At 54.6% G+C, this 12,967-nt stretch overlaps 1 protein-coding gene across 1 annotated transcript in view; it reads left to right on the top strand.

Annotated features, from left to right (window-relative positions):
- The first annotated feature begins 5,142 nt into the window (after nucleotides 1-5,142).
- CORO2B (coronin 2B) overlaps nucleotides 5,143-12,967 on the top strand; it is a 62,553-nt gene continuing 54,728 nt past the window's right edge. The window contains exon 1 of the mRNA XM_064157870.1: nucleotides 5,143-5,447. The gene's annotated coding sequence lies outside the window, so the exon portion shown is untranslated. The remainder of the gene's footprint in view (nucleotides 5,448-12,967) is intronic.

Genomic DNA, 12,967 nt, shown 5'->3' with positions numbered 1-12,967 from the left:
TGGCATCCCTCTTGTTCCCCAAAATTCTCCTTGTACCTCAGCATCCCCCTTGTTCCGCAGCATCTCTCCTGCACTCTGTGTCCCTCTTGCTCCCTGGCATTGCTCCTGCTCCCCAGTATCCTGCCTGCTCCCAGACATCCTTCCTGCTCCCCAGCATCCTCCCTACTGATCAGTGTACCTCCTGTTCCCCAGCATCTCCCCTACTCATCAGTATCCCTCCTGTTCCCCAGCATCCTCCCTGCTCCCTGCCAAGGGCTCAAACTCTTGGGGCTGCCCCAGCTCCCCCAGGATCCCTCCCTGGTCTGTGCACTGGCCTGAAGCAGATCCCAGCCCTTTCTCCAACATTTTTGGGCACCTCCCCAGGAGCACAGGCTGGGATTTGCATGGTGCTGAGGCTCACCATGATGTGAGGAGACCAGGTGCCTGCAGCCTCCCTCCAGCAGCAGGATCAGACCCTTGGGATCCACCCAGCAATGCCTTCCGAGCAGCCTTTCCCTTCTCACCCCACCTTCACCAGCTGTCCCAGTTCCCTGCTCCAAGGGAGTTGTTTCAATCAGCTAATTGGTGCTAATTAATCCCAGCAGCTCCAGCGCAGGAGGCACAGCAGGCCCCAGGCACTGCCACTTCCATAGCATGAGTGATGGAGGCTGGGCCATGACATCTCCTCTGAGGCTATGCAGAAGCCTGGTTTCTCGTTTGGGTTGTCAGGACCTTTTTATTCACCTCTCAAGCTCTTCTGAGTTTCAAGCATCACCTCTGTCCACATCAAGAAATTCTGAGACACTGGCACAGGCTGCCCAGGGAAGTTGTGGATGCCTCCTGTTGTGGATGCCTCCTCCCTGGAGGTGTTCAAGGCCAGGCTGGACGAGTCCTTGAGCAACTTAGTCCAGTGGGAGGTGTCCCTCCCCATGGCAGAGGGGTTGGATCTAGGTGATCTTTAAGGTTCCTCCCAACCATTCCATGATTCTATGGACCAAGCCTCCCCTTTGCATCACTAGCTGCTGGGGTTCGTTGAGCAGGGGCCATCACTGGGTGATTTGGGAATTACAGGTGGCCTCTGCTGCTGCCTGGAGTCATTAGCTCCTCATTAATTGCACTAGTCTTGCTCACAGCTTCCAGCCCAGCTCAGGGCACATGGCTGAGCTTTCCAAACAGATTTTTCACAAGAACATCAAGACATTTTTTTTTTACACTTCTTGGTACTGACTTGTGAGATCCACCAGGATTTTAGGGGCAGGCTTGGCATTAGAAGAAAACTAATCTGCCATCAGACTCCTGGCTGGATAATCTCCTTACAAAAGGGAAATCCTTTGTTTATTTGAAGCCTCATTTTTTTTTCTGTAAGGGGAACTGGAAATGCTGTCAGCCTCCAGTAGTTTGAATTTAGCAACAGTACAAGAAGTAGGTGCAACATCTAATCTAATGGCTGGATGGTTCCATGCCAGGGCTGTGTCCTGCTGCTTTTCCTCTGATGTAACCAGAATCAAAGAATCAACCAGGTTGGAAGAGACCTCCAAGATCATCCAGTCCAACCTAGCACCCAGCCCTATCCAGTCAACCAGACCATGGCACTAAGTGCCTCATCCAGGCTTTGCTTGAAGACCCCCAGGGACAGTGACTCCACCAACTCCCTGGGCAGCCCATTCCAATGCCAATCACTCTCTCTGCCAACAACTTCCTCCTAACATCCAGACTAGACCTCCCCTGGCACAACTTGAGACTGTGTCCCCTTGTTCTGTTGCTGCTTGACTGGAAGACCAACCCCCACCTGCCTACAACCTCCCTTCAGGTAGTTGTAGACAGCAATGAGGTCACCCCTGAGCCTCCTCTTCTGCAGGCTGCACACCCCCAGCTCCCTCAGCCTCTCCTCACAGGGCTGTGCTCCAGGCCCCTCACCACCTTTGTTGCCCTTCTCTGGACACCTTCCAGTACCTCAACATCTCTCTTGAATTGAGGAGCCCAGAACTGGACACAGCACTGAAGGTGTGGCCTGACCAGTGCTGAGTACAGGGGCAGAATAACCTCCCTGGTCCTGCTGGCCACACTGTTCCTGATCCAGGCCAGGATGCCATTGCCCACCTGGGCACACTGCTGGCTCATGTCCAGGAAACAATGCACTAAAATACTGCTGCTTAGCGTCATGGAATCATGGAGTTATTAAGGTTAGAAAAGACCTCTAAGATCATCAAATCCAACCTTCTATCCAGCACCCTCATGACCGCTAGACCATGCCATGGAGTGCCACACCTACATCTCCAGGGATGGTGACTCCACCACCTCCCTGGGCAGTCTGTTCCAATGCCTGATCAGTGAAGAAATTGTTCTTAATATCCAACCTAAACCTACCCTGGTGCAACTTGAGGTCATTTCCTCTTGATCTGTCATTAGTTACTTGGGACAAGAGACCAACACTGGCCTCACTACAACCTCCTACACGTTCACAGGATCACAGGATGTCAGGGGTTGGAAGGGACCCAAAGAGACCATCAAGTCCAACCCCTCTGCCACAGCAGGACCACACACTCAGGTCACAGAGGGAGGCATCCAGATGGATCTTGAAAGTCTCCAGAGAAGGACACTCCACAGCCTCTCTGGGGAGCCTGTTCCAGTGGTCTATTGCTTCTCTCATGGAGAAAAATGCTGATGTTTTGGAGGGTGGTGACACAGTTTGTGGCTCGCAGGGATGCTTCAGTGCCTCCTGGTGCCCTGCATCCCTGAATTTATGTTGAGTTGGTGCCATCGGAAAGGTGGTTTGCTTGGAGGTGAGAAGAAGCAGCAAGATAAAAACATAGATTCAGGGAACCATTTGGGTTGGAAAAGATCTCTAAGACCATCAAGTCCAACCACCATCCTAAGACCACCATGGGCATTAAACCACACCCCAGAGTGCCATGTCCAAATGTTTCCTGAACATCTTCAGGGACAGTGCATGACACAGCTTTTATTCCTGCTTCACTGAGCTTGTAGCATCTCTTTGAGCTGCGAAGGGAAACAAGCACCTAGATGGATGATACAGGACCCTACTGTGATGCCCAGCCAGGAGGTACCCAGGGCACACAGCAGCATGGTGGGACATTGAATTCCTAAGCAACCCAGAGTGCCATCTTCAGTGTGGGCCCCCCTTCATCTGTCTAGAAAATGGAACTGACAGCAGTGGGACAAAGCAGAGCTCTCTGGTGCTGTCACTTGTCATTGTCTGTAATCAAATCACAGCATCACAGGGTGGGTTGGGTGGAAGGGACCTTTCAAGGTCGCCTAGTCCAACTCTGCTGGAGCCAGCAGGGACATCTGCAGCTCACAGCCCCACACAGCCTGACCTGCAACGGTTCCAGGGATGAGGCATCTCTCACCTCTCTGGGCAAGGATCTCACTACCCTCACAGGATCAAACATTTCTCCCTTCTCTCCAATCTGAATCTGCTCCTCTAGTTCAAACCATCACCCCTTGTCCCGTCACGAGAGGCCCTGCTCAAAAGTCTGCTCTCAGCTTTCTGGTCAGCACTGAAAGGCCACTGGAGGTTCTCCCTGCAGCCTTCTCTTCTCCAGGCTGAACCCCAACTCTCTCAGCCTGGCCTCACAGCAGAGCCCTTCCAGCCCTCTCAGCATTGCTTCCTCTGGTCCCACTCCAACAGGTCCACATCTCTGCTGTGCTGAGGACTCCAGAGCTGGCCCCAGCACTGCAGGTGGGGTCTCAGCAGAGGGGAGCAGAGGGGCAGAACCCCCTCCCTGCCCCTGCTGCCCACACACACACACGGTTTAAAAAATCCATTGTTCTGTGTGGGATGAGGAAGAAGCACCTGGATGGAGGGTTGTAGATTATGCAGGGCCTCCGGATGACTCCCAGCCAGGATCAGGTGCAATTCCTGCTCTGGCAGCAGTGTTGGACTCGATCAGAGGTCCCTTCAATCCTTACCATTCTCTGATCCTGCAGCACATCCCAGCTCCTGCTGCAGAAGGAAGTCCTGGAGACAAGGTGTGACCTGCTCGCAATCACCCTGCAGAAGCTGGCAACGCAGCCTCTGGTGTGCTCAGCGCCCGAACATCCCCCCACACTCCTTGTCTTCCCCTTCCTTCCTTCGCGTAGACAGTGCCCACTGCACCCCCAGAGCCCACTGCACCCCCAGAGCCCACTGCACCCCCAGTGCCCACTGCACCCCCAGAACCCATTGCACCCTCAGTGCCCACTGCACCCCCAGAGCCCATTGCACCCTCAGTGCCCACTGCACCCCCAGAGCCCACTGCACGCCCAGAGCCCATTGCACCCCCAGAACCCACTGCACCCCCAGTGCCCACTGCACTCCCAGAGCCCACTGCACCCCCAGAACCCACTGCACCCCCAGCACCCATTGCACCCCAGAACCCACTGCACCCCCAGCGCCCATTGCACTCCCAGCACCTATTACACCCCCAGCACCTACTGCACCCCGCAGCACCTATTGTGCCCCCAGCATCCACTGCGCCCCCAGCACCCATTGCACTCCCAGTACCTAGTACACATCCAGCACTCACTCCACCCCTAGCACCCATTGCACTCCCAGCATCTACTGTAACCCCAGTACCTACTGTATCCCCAGCACCCACTTCATTCCCATCACTCATTCCACTCCCAGCATCTATTGTACCCCCCAGCACCTACTGCACCCCCAGCACACATTGCACCCCCAGCACCTACTGCACCCCCAGCACTCATTCCACCCCCAGCATCTACTGTACCCCCCAGCACACATTGCACCCCCAGCACCTACTGCACCCCTAGCACACATTGCACCCCCAGTACCTACTGCATCCCCAGCACCCACTTCATTCCCAGCACCCATTCCACCCCCAGCACCCATTCCACCCCCAGCCCACATTACACCCCCAGCCCACATTACACCCCCAGCACTCACTGCGCCCCCAGCACCTACTACGCCCCCAGCATCTATTCCCCCCCCAGCACCCATTGCACTCCCCGCACGCACACACTGGTCTCGCTGGTCACCCAACGCCCCCCCAGGAGAAGCGGGCAGCAGGTGTTTGCCGGGCTCCCGCCGCTGGGAAAGCGAAGTTGGGCTGGCAAAGAGTTAAAAAAAAAAGAAGGTCTTTACCCCCCCCTCCACCCCCCCCCTCGGGAGGCGGCAGCTCCGTCACCGCCGCCGGGCTGACATCACCGCGGCCGCCGAGCAGCGGGCGGGCGGCGGAGGGGCTGCGGGTCCCGCTGCTGCTGCTGCTGCTGCTGCTGCCGCTGCTGCCTCCCGCTCTTCTCGCTGACAACCATTTCCCTCCCTCCCCTCCTTTCCCTTCCGTATTTTTGCCTTTTCCCCCCTCCCTCCCTCCCTTTAAAAAATACATATATTTGTTAGCTGAGGAGGGTTTTTTTGGTCCTTTTTGCTTTAACTCCCGCGCATCTTCCGCCGCCCGTGGAGCTTCCGCAGCCCTTCCGCCACTTCCCGCATGACTGTCACCAAGGTAAGGACCTGCTGTGGAATTCTGTGACACCCTCCCCCCAACCCTCTGCCCACCCCTTCCCCCCAACCCCCCCTTTCTCTTTCTCCATGTATTCAGGGTTCGCATTTTGCTTCATTTCCATCAGGTTTGAGGCTCGTTCTTGCTCCTCTCCATCCCATGCTCGCAGCCCTGCTGCATTTTTAACCCTTGGAGCAGCCGGGAGGGAAGGGTGTGGGGGGGGTCTGACTATCCCGCCCCCCCCGACTCTCCTTTAAGCTGCTTTCCGAGGCCGCTCGGCAGCTGCCGCCCAGACCTCTACAGGTGGCTTGGCTTGGAGGGGGCGGGGGGGGGGGGGGGGGGGGGGGAGGAGGAACCTCGGGAACAGGGCGGGGGGGGATTAAAGAGCAAGCCGGGAGGGGTTACGGGAGGCATGGTGCTTGGAAGTGGCTGAGCAAAGTGACCCTGAACTGTTGCGGGGTGTGGGAGGTGCAGGGGAGCAGCTTGACACCCCCAAAATCTGCTCTTAGCCATCTGCCTGCTCTCCTGTATTGCTCCCAAGGCTGGCAGGGGGAAGGTCTGGCTTTCTGAGGGCTGATTCCCATTTCTCCCCATCCCCACCATCCCTCATAGCTGGGGGGGGGGCGGGGGGAGGCAAGATCACCTCCTTACTCACCCTATCCACAGCAGATTGGAGTTGTCCTTGGATGGGTTGGTCCAGAGAAGGCCCCGGCCTTCCTCTCCTGCATCCCAAGGATGTGGTTGTGCTAATGAGTCTAATTGTTTGTCGCCTCAGCTTGGGAAGCCCCCCCAGGCTGGTTGACCCGAGAGTGGGCAAGGTCTGGCAGTAGCTGGAAGGGTCTTGGTGGGCTGCGTCTGCCTGGAAATAGCATTGATGGGGTCCCAGATTGGGCTGTGATTGTTTGGGAATAGAGTGGATGGGATCTGTGAGTGGGCTGTGATCCCTGGGGAGTCGAGCTGATAAGGTGCCTGAGTGGGCTGTGATATCTGGGAATGGGATTGATGCGGTCCCTGTGGGTGTCCAGGCTGTGGCACAGCTCAGAGGGCTTTGGCGTAGGCTTGCTGGGGCATCAGGCACCAAATTAACTGGTTTGGTGCAGGCAGAGTGGAAAAAACTGGGACTGAAGCTCTTGTGGTCCTCCTTGGAGCCCTGAGGTGGGACATGGCCGAGCTGAGCTGTTTGCTGCCTCTCAGCCCCAGGGTCTCTGACCTCCCCTCACTGGAAGAGGACAGGAGGGGGTCACAGGTGCTGGCATGAGTGTGCTGGGGACCTCCAAAGAGCCTAGAGCGACTCCTGGGCCAAGTCTGGTGTGTGGCCAGGCACCCCGTTGAAGATCCTGGGGAGGAGTCCCTCTCTCCCATCTTTGTCCTCAGTAACGAGCTTGCATTTCTCCTGCCTGGCTTTCTTTCACTGGGCCATCAGCAGCATTTGCATTTGGTGTTGGCTATTTCCGTGTTCCCCTGCCAGCTCAACAAACCCACCCGTGTCCATGATTCAAGGGCAGGGGGGGAGAAAGGGAGGAAAAGAAGTGTTTCCAGCTTTTCTGGGCACTGAGAGAGGGATTGATGGAGGGTTTGTCGGGTTGAAAGAGCTACCAGCTCACCAGGGTCACGGTTTGAAGCCAGGCTGATTCATTTGTGGTGCTCATTAGCAGGTTGGGACTTGCTTTTTCCTTTTCTTCTTTTTGTTCTTTGCAAATAAATGCACTCAGAACTATGTTGAAGAAAGACTGAGGAAAGAGCCTTCAGCAGGATGAGGAAAGGGGCTTGCATGAAAAGCACCTTCAGGAGCATGAGGAAAGGGGCTTGCATGAAAAGCACCTTCAGCAGCATGAGGAAAGGGGCAAAGCACCTTCAGCAGGATGAGGAAAGGGGCAAAGCATCTTCAGCAGGATGAGGAAAGGGGCTTGTATGAAAAGCATCTTCAGCAGGATGAGGAAAGGGGCAAAGCATCTTCAGCAGGATGAGGAAAGGGGCTTGTATGAAAAGCACCTTCAGCAGGATGAGGAAAGGGGCTTGCATGAAAAGCACCTTAGCAGGATGAGGAAAGGGGCAAAGCACCTTCAGCAGGATGAGGACAGGCTCTGCTGGTAATTTCTGGGTGAAAACTTGGAAGATTCATGCTCTGCACTCAACTTTTCACCACAGCACATCAAAACTCTTAACAAAACCCTACAAGTTTTCTTTCCTGCTGTCTGGACTCTCCTGATGGAAGCTAGAGAAAAGCCAGGAGTAGGCTCCTGATCTGTCCCAGGGTCTTTCCTGGCAAGCTGGGGCACGAGTCCCACCACTGAGGAGGTGAATGTGTCCTTCACCTATAGTCCTTCCCCTGGGCATGAGAGTGGAGCCTATGGTCCAGATGATGTGATGGGGTAGGAACGAAACTGCAGGAGTGCCAGTGGGGAGGAGAAGCTTTTTCTAGGTGGTTTCATCCTTCAGGAGTGTCAGCGTGAGGTGGGGACTTGGAGAAGGGTCTGGTGACCCACGGCTGGGGGCAGCAGAGGGTCTTGAGGACTAGGACTTGTTCTCACAGGGAGTTGGGGGAAGGAAGGAGGCCTAGGGGACTTCTGGGATGATTGCATCCTGTCTAAGTAAAAGCAGTAAAGCCCACATCTCCCAGGGCTGTCAGGAGCAGGCATTTAGAGCATTCCTTCAACAGCTCCTCCCAAGCTGGGGCTGTGTCCCAGGCAGTGCTGGGAATAGGATCCAGGAGTAGGATTTCATAAACGTTGGGAAAATTTCCTAGGAGGAAAACTTATCCAAAGGTGAGCTCTGGGTGCCCAGTGCCAGGCAGAGCTGTCCTAGACTCGACCTGAGGCATGGAGAGGCAGAAAAAACCTTTTAGGAGGGGTGGGGAAGGCAGGGAGTGGGCAGAACTATCTGCTGTCAGGGTGTGAAATGAGCTGATTTCATCTGTGTCCCATGCCACCCACTTCCCTCCCATAAGAAGATGCAGGAGCAGCCTCCACACAGCCCAGACCTTGGATTTTGGGGGAGTTTGCTACTCAGGAGAGTTGGAGAAGATTATAAATAGGATGGAGAAGGAAGGATAGGAATGCAAAAAGAGCCCACACCTCGTTGTGGGGGGAGCTGCCCAAGTTCTATGACAGCATGGCATGGCTTGACCAGACCATACCATGCCAGCTCAGGGTGGCCAGGGCTTCTCCAGGCTCCACAATAAACAGCCAGCAAGGTGGTGGCCTTCAACTCTGGAGCAGGTCCAAAGAAGGGCAACAAAGCTGGTGAAGAGTCTGGTGGAGAACAGGGCTGGTGAGGAGCAGCTGAGGAACCTGGGATGGAGAACAGGAGGCTGAAGGGAGACCTTCTGGCTCTCTACAGCTCCCTGAAAGGAGGTTGGAGCCAGGTGGGGATTGGTCTCTTCTCCCAAGTAGGAATTGACAAGATAGGAGGGAATGGCCTGAAGCTGTGCCAGAGAAAGTTAGGGTTGGAGCTGAAGGACAATCTTGTTCCCTTAAAGGTTGCCAGGGCCTGTCCCAGGCTGCCCAGGACACTGGTGGAGTCCCCATGCCTGAGGGGTTTCAGAGGCGTGGGGGTGTGGTGCTGGGGGGCATGGTTTGGTGTTGAGCTGGCAGTGCTGGGGTCATGGTTGGACTCGACGGTCGTGGAGGTCTTTTCTACCAAACCCAACTCTCTGATTCCATGAATCTGGGGAACACAGCTTTAAAAGAACTGGGGTGAAGCCTGAAGAGGATGCCACCTGCAGTGTCCTCCAGGGCCCAGGAGGTTTCACCTAAACTTCAGGAGAAACTTCTTTGGTGTGAGGCTGCTGGAGCCCTGGAGCAGGCTGCCTAGAGAGGTTGTGGAGTCTTCTTCTCTGGAGAGTTTCCAACCCCACCTGGACATTGTGATCATGGACAAGCTGCTGTGGGTGCTCCTGCTTTGGCAGGGGGTTGGACTGGATGATCTGCAGAGGTCCCTTCCAGCCCCCCACCATGCTGGGGTTCTGGGGGACGTCTCACAGTGCACATTAGCCTGAATTAGCCAATGGTCTCCTGGCTTCATTAACTGGCATTAATCATCAAGCCTAAAAGAAGAGTCCATCCTTCTAGTTCAGCCAGAAGATGAAGCCAAACCCAGCACCCAGAGAGGAAATTGCAGCCATGGCCTGTTGTGATCAAATGCAGCAGATAAAGGATGCCCTAAATAAATAGTACTTACCATGGAGGTCCTTTATGGGGAGGTTATGGTCGAGTTGCAGTGTCCTCTGCCTCAGGGGCAAGAGCAGATTTAGACCATGTGGGGCAAGTGCTGATCCCATGGAAAAGCTGACAGTGGTTTGATCAATAGGAAGCTTTACTGAAGGCACTGAGTCATGCTGGCAGGGAAAAGGGGTTTGCAGAAGTGGCCAACATGGCTTTGCTTCTGGGGAAATAACAGGTGAAGCCCTCTCTGGGTGTTTCACTGAGATAGGATTTGATGAAGCAATGTGCATGCTCTGATGGTTGAAAAGCAGAATCCCTGAATCCCAGCATGGTGGGGGTTGGAAGGGACTTCTGGAGATCACCCAATCCAACCCCTCTGCTAAAGCAGGGGCACCCACAGCAGCTTGCCCAGCATCACAATGGTCAGGGGGGTTTGGAAGCTCTCCAGACAAGGAGACACCACAACCTGTCTGGGCAGCCTGCTCCAGGGCTCCAGCACCCTCACAATGAACAATTTTCTCCTCCTGTTCACGTGGAACCTCCTGAGTTCCAGTTTGTGCCCATTGCCTTTTATCCTATCACTGGACACCACTGATAAAGAGTCTGGCCCCATCCTCTTGCCCCCCACCCTTTAGCTCCTGCTGAGCATTGAGCAGATCCCCTCTCAGGCTGCTCTTCTCCAGGCTCACCAATCCCAGGGCTCTCAGCCTTCCCCCCTCGCAGAGATGCTCCAAGCCTCTTAGCATCTTCAGAGCCTCCACTGGACTCTCTCCAGTAGTTCTCTGTCTTTCTTGAACTGAGGAGCCCAGAACAGCTCTGGATAATAACAACAAAACTCTTGGTAATGGATTAGGAGTGAGGTGCCCAACATTACTAGACAAGAGATGAATGGGATTTATCACTGCTTGGTGTTTCCCTGGTGATGTTCAGATCAGCAGAGCTCCTCTAACTCTGCACCCAACAGGGACTAAGCACTGGGCAGCAGGGTCAGGTTCCCCATGCAGGATCCCTGGGCGGATGCTCCTCCCATCACGAGTGGTGCCAGGAGGCAGTGGTGAAAGCAGATACAAACCAGGGAGGGTGTGGGGGGTCTTAGGCTTTCTCTCTCTCTTGCTGCCTTAAAATCCAGGCATTTTAAGTTGGGATTCAGCCATGTGGCAGCTGGGAAAGCCTTGTTTGTTTGAGATATTATGGAGCAAAGCTGGAGGTGGGCAGGTTCAAACTGGATGTGAGGAGAAGTTCTTCACCATGAGAGTGGTGAGAGGCTGGAATGGGTTGCCCAGGGAGGTGGTTGAGGCCTCATCCCTGGAGGTGTTTAAGGCCAGGCTGGATGAGGCTGTGGGCAGCCTGCTCTAGGGTAGGGTGTCCCTGCCCATGGCAGGGGGGGGTTGGAACTAGATGATCCTTGTGGTCCCCTCCAACCCTGTCTGATTCTATGATTCTATGATACCAAGGCAGGTGTCACTTACAGAGAAGCAGTCAAGATTTAGGCTGGACATTAGGAACAATTTCTTTACTGGAAGAGTGGTCAGGCATTGGAACAGGCTGCCCAGAGAGGTGGTGGAGTCCCCCACCCCTGAAGGTGTTCAGCAAACATGTGGACAGAGAGCTGTGAGACGTGGTTTAGTGGGGATGGTGGTGGTGAGCTGGTGGCTGGACTTGCTTATCTTAGAGGTCTTTCCCGACTTTATTGATTCCATAGGCAAAACAGATTCCTGAGGTGGGTCCAAGGCAGGTGCAGGGGGTAGTGGCTCTTCTGCAGGAGCTTCTGTGCAGCACATGCTGGGTGGAGGTCATGAAATGGTGCTTGGTAGCGCAGCTGGAAGGAGATAAGGAGGTCACATTGCTCCAGGATGGAACGAGGGCAGCCAGCAGTGAATTGCTAATAAAGAGCAGAACAAACCTCCTTGTTTCCAGCAGTGTTCACTCATCTCCAGCTTTGGGTGGGATTTTTCAGGGGGAAGGGGGCTAGCAGCAAGCATAAGGGCTTGCTTTGAGTCTAAAAATGGAAGATTCCTCATTTCAAGAAGTTGTACTCTCATCAAAGGCAACTTGTCTGGCCTGGGGGCTTTTTAATGAGTTTTAATTGAGATTCAATGCAGCATTAATCTGGTGCTTGAACACTGCCAGCCTGTGACCAGCAAGCTCGCTGGGTGCTGTAATTCATCCCCTGAAAATGCAACCCTGGGTCCTCCCCCCAACTCCCCCCCCCCCCCCCTTCTCCTTCTTTTCATGGAAATTTTATCAAATGATGAATAGTTCAATTCATTACCCAGAGAGAGGAGAGCTTGGAGGAGCTCAATCCTGGATTCCTATCTCCAGAGTCAGGGTGTAATGACCCAAATCTGGCAGCCAGCAATACCTACGTGATGGAGCCAGCTGCTAGAGTGTGTGTGTGTGTGTCCCCACCCCCAAATCTATGAATCCCACCGTTCCCGAGTTGGGAGGGGACTGGTGCCAAGCTGAGCTCCCAGAAATCCTCAGCTCCTTTGTTCCACTCAAAGCTGTTGGCAAAGTCCCCTCGCTGCGACTCTCCAGATGGATTCAGTCTGCTGAGCCTCCAGCAAAAGGCCCAGGAGCAAAACTGGCCAGGGAGAGGCTGTGCCAGCACAGGGCTGCAGCTGATGAGATGTTTGAGGTGCATAAATAGGGCTGAACCCATCAGACCTCAAGTCCAGATTTGGGTCCTGCTGTGGTACATAGCTGATAAGCACCACAGAGGTCCAGATTTGGGTCCTGCTGTGGTATGTAGCTGATAAGCACCACAGAGACCCTGTGTGACAGAGGACATGGGCATCCTCCAGCAGGGCAGGGTGACAGCCACCCTGCTGGCCCAAAAATCATGGAAAGCTTTGAGTGAGAAGGGACCTTTAAATGTCATCCAGCCCAGCTCCCCCAAAGCCATCAGGGACAGCTGCAGCTAGAGCAGGTTGCTCAGAGCCACAAACAACCTGACCTGCAATGGGTCCAGAGATGGAGCAACTACCACCTCTTTGGGCAGCCTGGGTCAGGCTCTCCCCACCCTCAGGATCAAACATTTCTCCCTTCTCTCCAATCTAAATCTCTCTCTTTGATTTCAAACCATCACCCCTGTCCTGCCACAACAGGCACTGCTCAGAATTCTGTCCCCAGCTTTTTGATTATCCCCTTTAATCCTGCAAGGCCACCAGAAGCCCTCCCTGGAGCCTTCTCTTCTCTGATAAGACTTTTCAACTTGTTTTTTTCCATCTCATGCTCAGCAGCAGGATGGGAGCTCTGCAATGTGCTGCTCTGCCCACTCAGGTGCCAACCACAGCCCATGGGATGCACACCTGGATTGTCCCCTGCCCAGTGGGGGTTCCCTCCCCTGAGTTAATAGTG

The sequence above is a fragment of the Pogoniulus pusillus genome, chromosome 17 (assembly GCF_015220805.1).
Source record: "Pogoniulus pusillus isolate bPogPus1 chromosome 17, bPogPus1.pri, whole genome shotgun sequence".
Classification (NCBI taxonomy): domain Eukaryota; kingdom Metazoa; phylum Chordata; class Aves; order Piciformes; family Lybiidae; genus Pogoniulus; species Pogoniulus pusillus.
Note: the sequence above shows the minus strand (reverse complement) of the source record. Positions and strands in the feature narration are given on the sequence as shown.